This window comes from Scatophagus argus, chromosome 22, assembly GCF_020382885.2.
Source record: "Scatophagus argus isolate fScaArg1 chromosome 22, fScaArg1.pri, whole genome shotgun sequence".
Taxonomy (NCBI): Eukaryota; Metazoa; Chordata; class Actinopteri; family Scatophagidae; genus Scatophagus; species Scatophagus argus.
This window is the reverse complement of record NC_058514.1, coordinates 3,484,957-3,502,301: the sequence shown is the minus strand read 5'-3', so window position 1 is coordinate 3,502,301 and position 17,345 is coordinate 3,484,957.

Here is a 17,345-nt window from a genome sequence, read left to right as displayed (position 1 = left end):
AAACGTATGCATTGCATCCCATGGTTTGTTCCCTCTTAGTCTTATTCTTCTTCTTATTGTTGTTTTGTGCACATGAACACGGGCCCCGCCGGGAGCCTGTTGATCGTCTGGACTCACGGCCCAGCAGGACCTGCTCTTCGTCACGTTGGAGCTGCGTGGGCCGAGCTGCTCTCCGTCCTGCCTGCGATGACAGCTGCTGAAGCCCAGTGACTCCTTTTATCATAACTGACTGGCACCTCTTGAGATTTACCCGCGTAAGTCTTGTTTGAAAAAGGAGAGCTCCCGTCTGATTTATGACAAGGTTGCATTTGGAAAAAGCGTCCCTGGTATTAAAAGGCTTAGTGAGATCTGACATTGTTTAGTATTTACTTTTTCTCTTTCACCCTGCCGTAGAGCCAAGAACGTTATGGAAAATAAACAGAGGATGGGAATGTTTTACTGACATCTACTGGGGAAATAATCTCCAAAGACTTGCTCTCCTCCTGTGTGTGTGTGTGCGTGTGTGTGTGTGTGTGTGCGTGGTAGTGGAGGGGGGGGGGGGTGTTCCATATCTGTCCTCTCATCCCACTGATTAACAGGTAACACCAACTTTATTTCAATTATGAATATTCTCCCCTAAAGAAGAAATAAAATCTGTCTCACATCGTTGTCACTCCTGATTTCATCCCACAACCACTCAGACTTTTCCATTTTCAAATGCAGAGAGAGAAACCATTAGGCACAGTTTGAACTTAAATACATGGCAGAGGTTCGGGAAACACATGCATGAAGCACAATGAGGCTCAGCTGAGAGGTATACGTTGCTGTGTTTGAAAAGCAGAGAGTTTGCACTCAAAGTGGGAAGGATCTGTGAAGAAAATCAAAACTAAATAAGACACAGGAGTGAAGCTGCTCTCGACAAAGTGACAAAATGTCAGTTTGGCACGTTTTAACTTTGAGAGAAAGCTCGTGTAGATGCTACAGGTGGGGCGATGTGCTATTAGCACCACAATGAAACTTGTCTGTTCTCATCACTAAATCCCATCTGATGTCCAGAACCAACAAATGTGCCGGGTGACAGTCAGAACACCCACCACATGCTATAGCTGATCCTGAACACATGAACCACAGTATACACACACATGCTGCTCGTTGCTTGTATGAGTCTCTGTGTGTGTGTGTGTGTGTGTGTGTGTGATCGGCCATGGGCAGATCATGTGTTGCATGGGCACCTGTGTGATGCTGATGAACTGGAAAGGCTCAAAGACTGGCTTGAGTGCACCTCAATTAGTTAAAGAAAATCCTTTTTGTTTTTTTCAATGGACTCACCATAGCCATAGTGCAGAACAAAGAGCGTCTAATGCACCATTTTGTAAGTGGCAAATGCATCAAAGGGCATCATATAAAATTGGCCGTTCATATTTTTTTCTTTCATGGCTGCAGAGAGCTGTGGTGACTGTGCTCCCGTTTCAGGCCGTCACAGCTGTAATCTCCACTTTCTGTCCTCGTCTGATGGTGTCAAAGCTCATCTGTTGCTGTACATGAGTTCTTTTCTCATGTGTTCTGCAGCCGTCTAACGTCTGGTGTTTGCAGTGTTTCCCAGTCAAACGCTCAGCCATGACACAGAAGAGCAAGAGGCAACTCAAAATTATTGAAACGCATTAGAACAATACATTTAAGGTTTTAGAGAAAGACTTTAGAGAGGACTTAGAGAAAATGTTTAATATGCCGAGACAAAAATTTTCCCAATGGAGTCCATAAAAGGATCCAAGCTAATGTTTTATTCTCTGGTACTGAGTAAGGGACTGTGTGAAAATTACTGATGTGGGGAAGGAGGTTTGAACTCTTAGGTTTGCTTAAAAAAGGAAGAAGAAGAACTGCAACCCCTGGCCCCAGTACCTCAAAATAATCTGAATAAATTAGTGCAGTTTATTCAAATATTCATTATAACTTCTCTTCAAACCCTAAAACACATATAAAGAAAAGCTGTACTACTGGTACCATATTAATCATGGAATCCCTCCTTTTTCTTATGTTTCAAATTTTATATATTTGTACTATTAGTGCGTTTGCATTTTAGATATGTGGGCAACATGTCGCATTAACTGATCGAGCTCACGTAAGTGGCAAAGCGGCGTTTTCCTTTGTACCTTTTACTCGTGGACTATAAAGTGCTCTCCTTACTCAGTGGGACTTGCTTGAGTTTACAAAATACTTATTGATCATCCACTTGTCAATCAATGTGAACAGCTGTCGAGAGGCTTTGACTTGTCGTCAAGAGAACCTGAAGAGCCACTTTATTAAACAGGAGGATGGAATAATCCTCTTGGCGCCTTAAAGCCACTCTCTAATGCGGATTTCTTTGCAAAGTCTTCAGGAACTCTCCGAGCTGGGGAGAACAGAGCAGATGTATTCAGGTTCATCCTTTGATCGCTTGATTAAAAAAAAGAAAAGAGAAACAGGACAGTGAGGAAGGTCCTGGAAAATCTGAGAAATTGAATGTTGGGATTTTGTGCTTCCATTTAACCCCAAAAGAAAGAGTTAAACTGCATGATATTAAACCACTGTTGCATGAAAGTCACAGAATAAACAAATTCAAATTTAAATTTACCTTTATTTTTCCAAATTCAATAATGGAGGTTCATCTGGGTTTGATATTCCCAAAGCATCCTGAGAAAGGCACCCGAACATCCCGCTCTTTGATGAGTCCTGTATACCACAGCTGCCTTGACGCTTGACCTCAAACATCAATTTGGCACTGCAGGAAGTTGTGCAACATGAAACATGAATTTTTCTGTTATAGAGACAGAATCAGTGATCCATTCTAGTGTTGAGTCCATGACCCAAAATCGTGGATGTGTCGTGATAGCAGGTAAATGAGCCTGAGCAAGGACCAGTTTGTCTTAATCAGGTTTGGCAAGTCACTGACAAGGTGGTCCCACAATCCTCTGAGGACCACCAGAACAAAGGACAGAAGCAGAGGAGAACGGAGGCAGCAGAAGGAATACAATATGCACGAATCAATGGAAAAGATTGGGATGGCCTGCTGGGAACGAGCCAAACACGTTACAACAATTTGATATTCAGGCTAATTAACTGCTCTCATGAATTGGTGTGGAGAAATAATGTCTTACTTTGTTTTTCAGTGTTCTCCTTTCAAAAAGTAGATGTTGTTGCTCAGTCTTTCCCTTATATGCTAATTTTTCTTGTACTCCTGTTTGCACGATAACGAGTGAAGGGTCTGTTCTGTATGCATCAGCATTTTGAAGTATGTTTCACTGGAGTCTGGTGACCTCCCTGTTGCTCCCTATGTTTTGCTGAGCTATTAGTCTTTGTGTTTGGCAGTGCCATTAGCATGGCAAATCCACAGCTTCAGCATTATCCAACCCACTGATGGACACACCCTGGATGGAAAGCCTGATTCGACTGACCTCTGTGGTGAAAATCGAACTTTTCTTTTTCCTAAACCTATTTTTTTGTCAACTTCAAAGGCACACTAATCAGAATTTTAAAGCATAACATAAAACATAGTTAGAAGAGTGTAAGGTAGACTGTTCCTTTGAGTCGACACTCTGCCATTTGTCCTCTTCTGGAAGTTGATTTCCATTCAGGTTCTAATTGGCAGCTGTCTATTATTTTTCTCCACAAAATCACGTCAGAGTCTGTGTTTACGAGTCGTTGACTCAGTTCTTCTGTCTTACCGTGGCCAAAAAATCGATAAATGCAGCTTAAATCGTGTTAGATCCACCTGGAGTGTTCAGATAGAGTCTTGTTTTACATTTCATGGATAGTAGCTCTGCATAGAAGCTGTTCACTTATGACACTTGGTGATCAGTTTGGGTCGTGATTTTTGTACCTAATGGGAGACCAAATCTGTGCATGAAGTGAAGAGAATCAGATTTTATTTGTGAATGTACACAGTTTCTGGTTGACGTCTCTCATCAATCTCATGCAGCAACATGCGAAAGCATTAGCATGCCTAATCCACGAGGCTGTGCACCTATTCACGGTCAGAGGAGCACATATTAATCTGCAAATATTGATTGAGTTGTCTGGTATTTTAGAGTGGATTTTTGCTTTAAGCTCACATTTTCTGTGTGTATAAAGAGGGGGGATAAGGGAGTGAAGAGGCTTATCTATCATGCCTGGGGTTAATTGCCCTCAATCCAGGATCTCCTTTTGAATGTTTCCACGTCTCCAAATGAGTTCATTAGCAATTCTTTGCAATTCTTTTATAGTGTCTTAATTGAGGGTAATTAAGTGAAGTGATGGCATTAGTGGATTGGTGGACAAAGCATCAAAACCTCTGCTAGGGGTGTAGCATACATGAATATGTCATTAATGGTGACACTTAAGAATAAACCCCACAACCTCTTATTGTGCTAAAGCTTTAGATGAGCAATGTGTTCATTTTCCTGAAACCTTTTTTTGTTATTTAGATAAGTGGGATAATTGAAATAGAGATGAATGCTGTGCCGGAGTGCAGATGTGCAATAGAGCTTTGTTGAAATCGTGCACACCAGCAGGATTTGGCCCACTGTGTCACGCTCCAGGATCTGAACTCACCCCCGTGAACTGGCTCAGATCGTGTCCAATAACAAAACTACAAGGATGCTTTAACACTGGCATGTACATGCAATGATATTAATTCAATTATTAAAGGATCAATTCACTCAAATTTTCTCATTTACCTCTATGGCACCTACCTATACTGTAATTGGTTTATACATAAGACAAACAGGGCAAAGGAACTCCACTTGTGGGCTTCATGATAAGTTTCTTAAAACCATCTTCATGCTGAAAGTCCTGAAAGCCCTGAAATCCTTCAGGGTTTTGCCAGTCAGGAGCTGAAGACACACACTTAGAAAGGCACAGTCTGAAACGTCCATGTGTGTGCTGGACCGTTGCTAATGAGGTGATAAAAAAGTCAAATGCAAGAAGAAAAATTGAGTTCTCGCCCCATGTGAATTCAGTGGTTTTTATTCAGCCAGGATATGAGATATCCATCTTGGAGATTTTTTAATATGAGTGCTGTGGATACCACAAATTAAAAACTTCTTTCAAGTGGTGAAAAACACCATTTATTTATGATCAGTTTATTCTGAAAAGCTAGGAATTGGGAATAGTCTAAAGTCGTGATGGAGTCTTAACAGAGGGAGGTGGTTGGTCGCAAAAATAAAAACAATCATAAAATCTAAAGAACAGAAGTTAAACTGAGGAGCCAGGGTGAAGGGAGAACAGAGTATTAAACCATTTGTCCCTCCGGTGAGTCATGTTACAGGAGGAAAAAAAATATGTTCCTGTTTCCTGAATATTCTAACCAAAGTACTGCAACCGTAGCAAACTACTTCGTCCACCCCCCATGATCGTTTCTTATCTTCCGTGTTTCTTTAGAAACCTGGGAAAAAATACTGAAAATTCTCAAAAATGTGGATATTGATCATCAAAGTGTACAGTAATTTTTTAAAAAAGCTGTATGGAGGTTGTCCAACATTCACCTTGCTATTACAATAAAGGAAAGAGGAGAAAACATTGTTTCAGCTCCACAGGCCGTGGTTTGCCTTTGCATCAGGCCTGCCCCGTTGAAGATAGTCTTCTCCTTTTTTTTTTTTTTTTTAAAAAAAAATGGTGCTTCAACCCGTGACTGCAGAGGAATACAAGAGAACACTGCTTTTGTGTTTGTGCTGAGGTTCTTCCTCTAAATACCTCACCTACAACAAAAGCTGTGTGCTGCAATGACTCACCGAGACAGGTGTTTTGATATAAAAATGCCCCTTAAAAAGCAATTTGGCCTTTTGCTGCATCGAGCTGCAAGACAAATACTCAGATTACATGTTTAAAACCTGTCTGACTCTGGCAGCTGTTGTGACCATAATGGAAACTCTGCTTTTGCAAGCACAGGGGGGATGTTTAAAAGTTAAATCTCTCTGTGTGTGTGTGTGTGTGTTGCTTCTCAGAGTTTTATTCTTCCCCTATCCCCTTTTGTCTTTAACTTTTAAATTGTCTCCTGCTCAGATAAGGCTGGGCTGTTTCATACGGAGATGAACGAAACTCACAACAAACTACCCCCAAGAAGTTTAAGCCTCACAGCAAGCCAGGCCCACATAGGAGCTGTGTGGTGTGAGCCAAGTGCCAAGAACACGGTCTAATGATGTCTGTTAGAGGTGATTAGAGCAGAAGCAAACGTTCTGTGACAATGCGGTGAAGCCATCAGAATGGGAAACTGCTTCACATTTTTGTGCACAGATTTTGTGTCCATGCAAAGTGTGTGCAAGCAGCAGCTGGGGCTGTTTTGGGAAAGTTTCTGAAATTGAATTATTAACTGAATAAAGATCTCATCGGGACTTTCCTTACAGGGGGTGGGGTGGGGGTTTGGGTTGCATAAACACTTGTGTTGTCTTCTGGTAAGTCATTAAGTTACAATGCCAAATTTGGAGTGAGTTCATGGGAAATGACAATCAGAAAGCATGAGTCAGAAAAATGCCAGTGCTTCTCTGTTGAATGAGATTTTTTTTTCCTCTTCATTTTCTTCCATACGCTGCAGTCTCATATTGTGCGGACAACAACAAGCCTGAAATTGGAACTGCGCAGCCTGTCATGAAAATGGTCCGACTGCATAGCTGTGCTCACAAAATGAGTTTTCACTCGGCACAAGTCCTGCCACTCTGGTAATCAAATCTGACCAGCAATGAGTTCCATCAGCCGAGGTTATGGTACGGAATGAAGAGGAGAGTGAGGCGGGTTCGAGGAGGATGAGAAGGTGCTCGACTTTAGTGGTGCAAATTATGAAGGGCCGTGAAGCAAACTGGTGCAAGATCAAAGATTCCCAGCCAAGTGTGGCTCCCTTTTGTCTCTGAATGATAAGAAATTGGTATTGATTATGGCAAGTGGAGCGAGGCAGTGCAAAGGAAAGTGGAAAGTTTCTCTAGTGATTGAGAAACTTGACTGAAAAGGGGGGAAGTTTAGCCTATGCTGATTTCCAGCACTGATTATGAACCCATGTGGAGATGGTGGCTCCATGATGATGATGATCTGGCTCTTCCAGGCGTAAAGGAGCAGAGATGAACTCAGGTCCAGCAAAATATGGATGGAGCAGCAACAGCTCTGTGAGCCTTTATCACTGGAGAGACTGGAGTTAGCATCTCAAATCCTGCATGTGGTAAGGTTTAGGTAACAAAAACACAATCTTAACGAGGTGCTGTGAGAGCCTGAATAATAACCATTAAAAAGATGACTCACGATTTAATAGCTTCGAGCAGATATTGTGTCGCAAATGCAGATATTGAAGGTAAGACAAATGAAACTTGACAAACACGCTGATTAACAATGTTTCCTCACTAGGTTAATAGAAAACATAGCCCTGGAAGGCATTATGTTTCTTTCAAAATGTACTTGTAGTTGCAAATTAGTGTTTAGTTGTAGTCAACCAAAAATATTCCAGATTATTTCATTTCATTATTTCACAAGACAGACTTTCAGGTCATTCATCAAGCAAAACCATCAAACATTATCTGATTTCAGCTTCTAAAATTTAAAGCTTTTCAGATCGACTGGGCGTATCTGCACAAACCCATGTCTGCACATGCACACCTTTTTGCAAACGTGATCAAAATATGGCCAATGTGAGGCAGGAATCATGTTGACAGAGAGCAGTAGAGAAACACCTGATCGGCTGCTCTGCAGGTGTATGCTGATCTCTGTCACTCTGGTTATTTTTAGGCAGGTATACAACAAATCCCTCCGCCCAGAAGTGGATACATGCCATTTACTCGTCGACACGAACCACTTTACCTCTGCGCCACTGGTTCAGGGAACAGTGAATCACTGAAACAATAATCCACTGACTATACAAATACCGAAAATGCTTCATAGCAGCAGCAGGTATTGTCAAGATGACTTGCAGTGCGTTGAAATCAAATATACGAGTCCGATAATTACAGCGTAATTGTAATGACCATAATCACTTCAGGTTGTGGTCGTTAAAAAAAAAACATTGTATTCATCCGTGTGTTGCTTCCAGTAAGGAGAGCACGACTGGTTTTACGACCCTGGACGAGGTCTCGCAGTATGGACAGCAGAGTAATTGAAAAAATGGCTGCTCAGAGGTGCTGGTGCCTGCCATTGAGTTTTAATCACTCGCTGTGATGAGGGTAATAAGAAACCACCAGAGGATGAATGAGAGATGGGAGACCCTTTTATTTTAGACTAATTACAATGTAAATTTGAGTGGTAACATTAAGTATCACCAACCAAATGACCAAATCTGAAGGGAAATTATGTGGCACAATTAATTAAGAATCAGTGAGATGGTCAAGCTCTGTATTTCATATTTATGGGTGGATTTTAATTCGATTGGATTTGGTTATTGCTACCTGGAGGGTTTAATAGTCGAGGGGGTCAGCAGTCCCAGCTTCTCTCCTGGATCACTAAATGGGTTTACACAGTAGAGCTGGTAATGAGGGGACCGAAAACACACACAGGCTTGGCTTCTTCTATTATAAAATATACAACGTCAACAGTGCGAGAAAACATTCCAGCGACTAACATGACTGATCAGTGTTTTCTCCAAAAGTGCAGGAGAAACGAACGACTTCCTGATTTCTCGTTAGGCCACAGAGACTGGATCGTGTTTGTTATGTCTATGAATAAGTTTGTCTTGGCTGTGTGGCAAAAAAAAAAAATAAAAAAAAAGATGAGCCCATGATTACAATCTCCCTGAGACATGGAAGGTGCACTGTAGGAGTCTATCGATGCTCTTTCACAGCTCATCAGAAGTCCCTGGGAAAGGAAAAGAGCAGAGACAGAAGTGTGGAGTGGTGACTGGCAAACAGCCAAAACACTGACTGTGGCTCAGAGACAAAAATCAACTCGTGCTTTTAGCAGACAGGAGGGGGAAACGCAGGGGGATGGCACGCACAGTGACTGGAAGCTGAACGTGGATCTGTCTTTCATATGTGAATGGAGACACATATTAACCAATCTGGCTTTATTTTTTTGAGATTTTGTAGTTTTTAGAGATTATTTTGATTTTGCCGATTATCTTCAAATGTAATTCACGAAAAATCTCAAGTGAGAAGCCGTCGTTTACTCTCCTCTGAGCTAAATTCTTCATCGCAGTTTAAATTGGATATTAACATTATTTACGCTAACGTTATTGTTGTCACAATTATGTGGCAAAATGATTTGAAGGGAGGCTTGGCGAGGAGTTCTGACTTTTCCGTGGCATTAAAATGAGAGAAACTCTTTTATGGGGTAAACTTTGAGATGCTGATATCCTGAGGACAAGTGGACAACACTTCTGGAGATTATAACACTGAAGAATACAACTAAAGTGTACAACGGTCTGATGCGGACTGCTCACGACCCAGTCGGCCGTCCGCGGCCGATCTGGTCTGAGTAATCGCACTTTGACGAGGTACTTAAATTAGATGCCGCAGATGGAAAACATACCTGCCGCCTTCACAAAGCCCTGCAGGGAGTTAATCAGCTAAAGGAGGAAGACGTCACACATGCAAGCTGTTGTGGATCAAAGATGCTGGAAAGAGAAAAAGCAGTTGATTTCAAATCTTCTTTGCTGGCTTCAGTCAAACTTTTGTCTGCGGAGATTCTCAGTCATCCAGGTCATAACACATCATGTTAGTTGCTTAATAAGCTGTTGCAAGAGCTGTCAGAACATGCTGCTATGAGAACGTGTTGAGAGACGTCCTTACTCATTTCCTCGGAAAAGGTATTTTTACAGTTTTATTACACAGTTCTGGAAATTCAGAGGCAGGCATAATTAGTCGTATAAGTCTTTCAGTTCAAGCTGTGGTCCACAGTCAGCGTCTGGGTCCACAAAGATCGGATCGAAGTTCAACAGCGTTGGACAGCGCAGTCCATCCGCTCAACACGTGGTGGACACGTTTGTACAGATGTTACACCACACAGCTCTACTCCACCTGTGGAGACAGTCCAGGTGCTCAGAGTTATCTTGTTAGTAACTGCGGAAAGCCAGAACACCACTGACCATCCGACCAACCGTTTTGATTGTGGAAAAATCCATGAATATTTAAAGAAATTATAACAAGAGGCTTCCTTTTGTGAGGCACTTAATGGTCTCTAAGTTATAGATGAGCGGTCAAAAGGTTGAAGCCAGTGTGAGAGCTCCAGAGAAAATCATAACTCCAGCAGCAAGTTAATTGGTAGCACATGTTGTCTCTTGATATGTTTCCAGCACTTATGCTTCCTCACTTCACTGTTCTGTTATCAATGTCGTCTTTTTCCTTCTTTCCCGCTTCGTTCCTTTTCCTTCTTCTTGTTTGTTTTATGGCCCCCCCTCAACTTTCTTCTTCTTCTTTTTCTTCTTCACTCCTGCTCACCTATAACCAAGGATGTTTTTATTGAACCATACAGTACAGTTCAAGCCTGGAAACTGTAACAAATTCTGAAGTCGTAAAAGCAGGACCAGTGGCTCTTAATGAGTTTGTGTAGCAGCTCTTGCAGCGAGAACTGAAGGCAACTCATATATCAACGTTTAAAATGGTTGTAAACTTATACAAGAGCTTTGTTTGCTCCTGGATCAGCGGGAGAGATAACAAGACACACAGACTTTGTGCTTACTCTGCAAACTCACAGAAAAAAAAAAGGTCAAGCCAGTCAATACTTGAGACACTTAACAGGTAACACAAATCGATGAAGTTCACACTTTTATCAGCACCACAAAAGAGTGGAAACTTCTGAAAGCATGCTTAGACTCAAAGCCAAACAAGTCAATATTATCCCTTGAATGCATGTTTTTCCCGCCATGTCGATCACTCTCATGTCATCATGAATTATTTATCAATTCAACTTATTCTCCCAGTGTGATGTTTAAGCTGCAAACCAGTTCCTTTCATGTTTAAAACCTTGTTTGTTCCACATGTCTTCGAGGCCTGGTTTTATTTTACTTTCTAACATTATAACATCCACGCCATAGTATCACATTAGAAAGTTTTTGTGGTGAGCTTGTTAGCTTGTTAACAGTTGCACGATTACACAACCTCTGAATACGTAGCAACATTAGAGTTCATTTGGAGTCCTTTTTGTCTAAGTTTTTCTGCCATTTGGTGCTGGACAGGTAGTACGCAGTAGGAGCTCAAGCTGAACGGAAACGGCTGCAACATGACGAGCTAAAAGTGGCTAAACTGCAGCGTTCAGCAATAACTTAAAAGTGGCTTTGTCACCTTACATACTGCACATACTCTTTTAAATCCTTGCTAATATGAAAGCATTGATTAGTGCAGCTTGAGCCACATTTAAACTTCCACTGAAGAGGAGGAAAGATGGACCTTCCTCACCACAACCCAAATCATTTTTTATTTCTGGTTTGCACCTGAAATGAGCCACAGCAGATACAATATGTCCCTATTTTTTTTTAGCAACAGCTAATTATGTTAGAATGGATTTGAACAAATAATTGTGACATTTAGGAGGTCCCAGTTGGTGATTCATATTTGCTGAACATCTGCAGTGAATGCAGCGTCAGAGCACCTCAGCGAGCTAATTGTTTTATCATCAGAATGTAAGGAAATCATGAGATGCAGGATGAGGCTTAATGGTTTTTCATATTCAAGAAGGCCTTTGCTGTATGTGTCTGTGTTGTGGATTGCTGTGGGAGATGGAAACTTTGTAAAGATCTACAGTTAAGTGAAGTGCGTAATGCAATTATAATCCACTGGCAAAACTAGGAAAATAAATTCCACGGTGACAATAACTGGAATTATTTGGTTAGTTATTAATATCGTGATATGCTTTTTTTTTGTTTGTTTGTTTTTGTCTGTTTACTTTATTTTGCTCCCCCAGTGTGGGAAAACAGATTTCAACTAATCATGTCAAAAAAAGGGTAACGGGGTCACTGTTATGTCTGTTTGCATGCTGGGTCTGTTTGCATGCTGTGTCGCTGTGTGTGTGTGTGTGTGTGTGTGTGTGTGTGTGTGTGTGTGTGTGTGTGCGCGCCCACGTTCGTTTCCTGTACATCATCAAGTTTCAAATTAGCCACTCAGCCTCTGTCAGTATTACTGGCGTTTTTCAAAAATTGCTCCTCTTTTGTCGAAGGAAACACAAATTTTAGAGTAAAATTTACTACCACTCAGAAGTAATTAGAAAGAATAGACTGATTTATTTATTTTAGTGCTTTTCAAACAGCACGCACAGAACATATTTTACCCTCCAATTGACACAGTGAGCAGCAGGTTATTTCTCACAATGTGTGAAATTACTTTTATTTGAATCCAATCCAAGGGAGCCTGCAGGGTTTCCACCTGTGTGTTATCAACATGTCCTTTGCATGCTGCTCGAGTCCGTCAGCTTAAAAAGGGAAACTCCTCCATGTCTCTCTTCATTTAACTGTTTCTTTCACTGAGTCATGTTTGCTTTTTATCTCACATACTATGTTGAAGTCCTGCGAAAGACAATATTATCATTAATTTCACTATTTTGGTTAAAACAAATCGTACTGTAAGACAATTCAGCGCTGTGAATTGCGCCATCTCTCTGTGGTATAAAGTGCTAAGGCGTGAAAACACTCATCTCGTTCCATATTTCTTCAATAAGAACTGATTTCCAGTTACAAGCCTGCAAATGCCATTTTTCTACTTTTCACACTTTCCATCTTGGGTGATTATATCCAGTTATTCCTCCTGCCAAGCCATGAAATCCAAAGAGAAGCTGTCACTGTGAGGAGCTAATGCTAAGTATTGTTTAAGAAAAGGAGTCAACGCATCAACAGTGTGGTCTAATTTCAACGTGTGGAGCTCTCACTTCCCCTCCGCACACACCCACTCTTCATACCTCTCAGGTGTCGTTTAACAAAGTAGAAAGCAGAACTGTTGTGATCCACAGAGACTATTAGCTTCTCCGCAGAGCTTTTGGCGACGCCCCATCTGCAATCACGCATCTCTATACTTAGATGTACGGCAATTAAAACACTTCAACATGCCCATCAAAGGGGGTGTCTGGATCGCTGTACCTGCACCTGCTGAGGTCGGCACTCTTACATAAAACAACACGAGTTTACCTCCAGGATGTTATTCATTTTTATTGAGAAATTCGAGATATCAACAGAATGAGTCAAACTGGAATCTGACAGTTGACAGCATTGTTCCAATATTCATTAAAATGTAACAGCAAATGAAAGTTTTGCAAATACACAAATATATATACAAAGATTTCTTAATTTTAACTTTAAAGAGTAACTTTGGCATGAACACTGAGCCCACTGAATCTGTGCTTCTTCCAGTTCCATACTCCTCCTCCCTTATTCTCTCACGCAGTTTGTGGCAATAAGAACACAGGGAGTAATTATGCACAGACATGTTGAGTTTTTTACATCAGGAGCTCCGCTGGGTCGTATAAAAGCTAAAAAGCAGCACGTTTTCTGCCTGATTAAAATTCCTTTGGTCCTCACCTCCAGATTTCATGCATTAGTTCCAAACACAACAGGACAACCAACCCAAAATATATCACTATTGTAGTGAAAGGCACACACTTGTAAAAAAATTCAATTATATATTTAGAGTTTCAGGTCAGTTTTATATTTGTGTTTGAACATCACCCCATTTGGAAGAAGTATTGTTATTTAATTTAATATTTAATCTGTTTTATGCACACATGCAAACACATGACATTTGGTAATTGCTACTCAACCACTCTCCCTGGCCTTCGGCCGCCACATTTCCTGAAAACCTCACCTTCCCCCTCAGCAAAAGCATCCTATGGGTCACCAGCCTTCTCGTGCAAAATGCTCTAAGTGCATTAACATTGTTCCAAACCATTAAACGAATTTTCACACAGCGCAGTACAAAGGCAGAGTATGCAATGAAAGAAATGACTCAATTACTTGGAGACATCCCGCACTGGGCAATATTTTCATATCAGGCCGGAGTCCCCCTGCGGGGTCACCGTCTGTCATAAGGGGTGGGTAATATCACATTAATGCATTTCCACATTTACCATGATGGCCTCATTGTGCTGCAGCCACTCAGCGTGAAGGACGATAAAAAAATAAAGCACACGTGCATATCAAGCAGCTTTGACTGAATAGCCAGCAGCTGAAACTTACCAGCTTCTGCGGCAGGGAAGCAGAAGAGAAGAAGAGTCAATTTAAGTGCTTTAACTCAGATTTATTCTCACAGAGCTCAGGGAAAAACTGATCCCAGTCAATGTTTATAATTTATATTTCCACCTGCTAGTATTTCTCTCAGAGGCCTACAGCGAAACATTGCCTCAGCACATATAAATGAATTTTCATAAAATACTAAATGAGATCTGTTATTAAATTAAATGCTTCATGAGCTGTCAAACACGGGGGGAGAGAAAATCTTTACATCCTCGTATTTTAATGGTTCTAGAGCCACAGGCTTCATTATGCTTAGTTTTGGAGTCTGTACATCTCAGTGGGTAACAGTCAGAGAAACTTGTGTCTGTGTTTTCTTAAAATGAAGTTTGCGATGATAGTTCGTGTCCAGCAGTGTGGATGTACAGAAAGGGCTGATGGGAATCCAGCCATGCATGTTGCCCTGTTGCAACAGCTGCTATCACAGGCAAACTGCAGAGGCGGTGATTAAGGTACAAGGTTTGAGATGATGATTAATGGTGTGTGCTGTTTGTTCTGTGCAAGAAAAGAACATACACATATTTCATTATTCAAGAATAATGAAAACAAAAGAGCAAAAGACACAATAAAATGATAGATTTCTTACGTCCTGTGAAAGGAAATACATGAAACTCATTTGTTGTTCAGTATGAACAACATGTATTATTGATTGCACTTGACTGGCTGCTTCTTAAAGCAGAGAAGATGTGTCGCTAAGCTTAAGACAGCCAAGATATTGAGAGCACTGGTACATGTTATTAATCAAAGTTCAATTTCTTGACAATATTTGTTTCGGCGGCAACAAGCAAAAAAGCGGAAACTCGTTCAGGTCTTTGAGGCATCACAAATATATGAGTAATCCATCATAGTCATTTCAAATTGGCAATTAGGCTGAACATCGTTAACACGTCCTGACGTCACATGATGATTAAGGTGTGTTTTCATCTCAGAAATCTGCAGAAGAAGCTAGGAGTGCAAATACTGTTTTTATCATCGCTCAGTGTCAGGCATTCAACAGGCCGCCAGGCAGACGGGCTGCACACACAGCCACAAAGACGAAAAAGCGATGCAGAATATTCACAAAAAGATGCTAAATGAATAAAAGATGACATAAAGGAGTCACAACAGAGTCACACGAAACCACTTAGGAGCATCAGGGCGTGGCGCACCTGGGCATTTTACTGCGTCCACTGTCTCATGTCCATGCTTATAGGAGTTCACTTCATATCGCTTTACTTTCTTTGTTTTCAGTTTTACCCAACCTGTCTGGTTCCCGATGATTTATTTGTCCTGTCAACTAAAATCTAACCTGTACCTGCTTTGACCCTTGTGTATGAACTTACTTTGGTCAACTCAGTCCGTAGCTGCAGTGCTGGGAATTCAGGAATCCCAGTTATCTGATATTTGAAAGACTGGTGTCTGGAAGAAAGAAGCTGAATGCAATGTAACAATTGACTTTTAGTTTTATTGATTAAAGTGCTAAATCTCTGACAAGCTGGGAGTCCAGAGTGTAATTCTCAACCTTGTGTTGTTAATATTTTGCTCACGACCGTTTGCAGCTGTGATTGTGCGTGTGAAGGGAAGCTGAGAGAGTAAAACTATGTTAATATACTTACTGTTTTAATAAATTCAGGTGAATTGAACGGCAGATCTATAACGCTGTAAGTGTTTCTTTGTATATTCCTCACACATCAGTACAAACCACCAGCATCCAGCAGTCTAAAGGACTGACGTTACTTGTAAGTGCACATGAGGAATATGAGGACCGTCCTGCACACATGTCCATACCAGACTGCAGAGAATCAATATCGAATTTAATTCAGCCACATGTAAAAACGTGATGATGTTTTGGATCACTACTGTCGATCACTTGGTTGGCTACCTATGAAGCCACACGAGTCGGAAGCAGCGTGCATTGATCTGTGCGATCTTGCCTCGGGGTTACGTGTAACCTCTCCACCAGGAGCTCCAAGGTCCTGGTCCGCTCAATACAGCTTGCAGGCTCAGCAATCAAATTATACAGATGCTGCCTGAGCGGGACCAGTGCTGGGGCAGGTACTGTGCTGTGGTTAATGGGGGGAGTATCTCATGATACATCTAATACAGGTTCATCTGGAATTGCACAATCAAATGGCGTCTAATGTTCACCTGGGAATGAATTTGGCACTTCTTTCACTGAGAATGAATGGACCTCGTGCACTAATAAAATGTTTGTTTGAGCTTTTAGAACAAAATTACCTTAATTTCATTAATGCAAACAGTTATGAACCATAAAATGTCACCATATCCTATAAAATCTCGGGAGGTGCATTCACAGCCTGAGTGCTTTGCATAGAACATAGTACAAAGTATTTGTATCTTTATCTCAGAAAAGGCTAAACAAACCTGTTTTTTTTAAAACACAAGATATTCCTCACAGTTTGTGTTAAAACTGGAACTGGACCAGAATGTCCTTGTTGTGTTGAGTAATAATTATGCGAGCACAGAGTGACATTTCAAACTGTGCTTTTGGAGTTAAAATTAGAAATGTATTCATCGGGAAGCCAGTTTCAAAACCCATCAGCTAATCATGCATGATTAGTCTCTGGAGGAAATGGGCAACGCATTGGAACCACAGTGCAATGATTAAGAGGAATCACTTTTTTACACCCACACATAAACTAAGTAAAAAAAAATACAAATGAAAGGTAGAATCACACATGAATAAAAGATCTCTGTGGGTTTGTTTTACTGAGAACTGAAAAATGTTGAACATAATCGCAGCATAAAGCGATGATAAGTCTGCTCATACTGTAGCTCGACATTCTAATGTCTGAGACCATGAAGTCTGGACGCTGTGTTTTATGGTTATTGGGGTAGTTACGCCACTAAAGAGTGGAGAGAACAAGGATAAACAGACTTGCGCAAAGAGAAACTTATTGGCTATGTAAAAAGCTAAATATCCTAAGGGTTCAAATGGGGAGTAAGCACTATCATGCTTTGTTTTTAATGTGTTTGTGCGGAAAGGCGTTTCAGACATTGTGTGTTTTGAGGTTGTGTTTGTATAAAATAATGTGCTTATTACACACACACACACACACACACACATATAGATAGATAGCTAGATACTTTTTGCATTTTTATTGAACCTCGCTGACTGAAAACACGGGCTGTTCTGATACTGATGTGATGACTGACGAAGACCTCAGAGGACTTTGTTGTTGCTCTATTAATTGCTACGTGGCAGCAGAAACGAGCACAGTAATAATAGATTGTA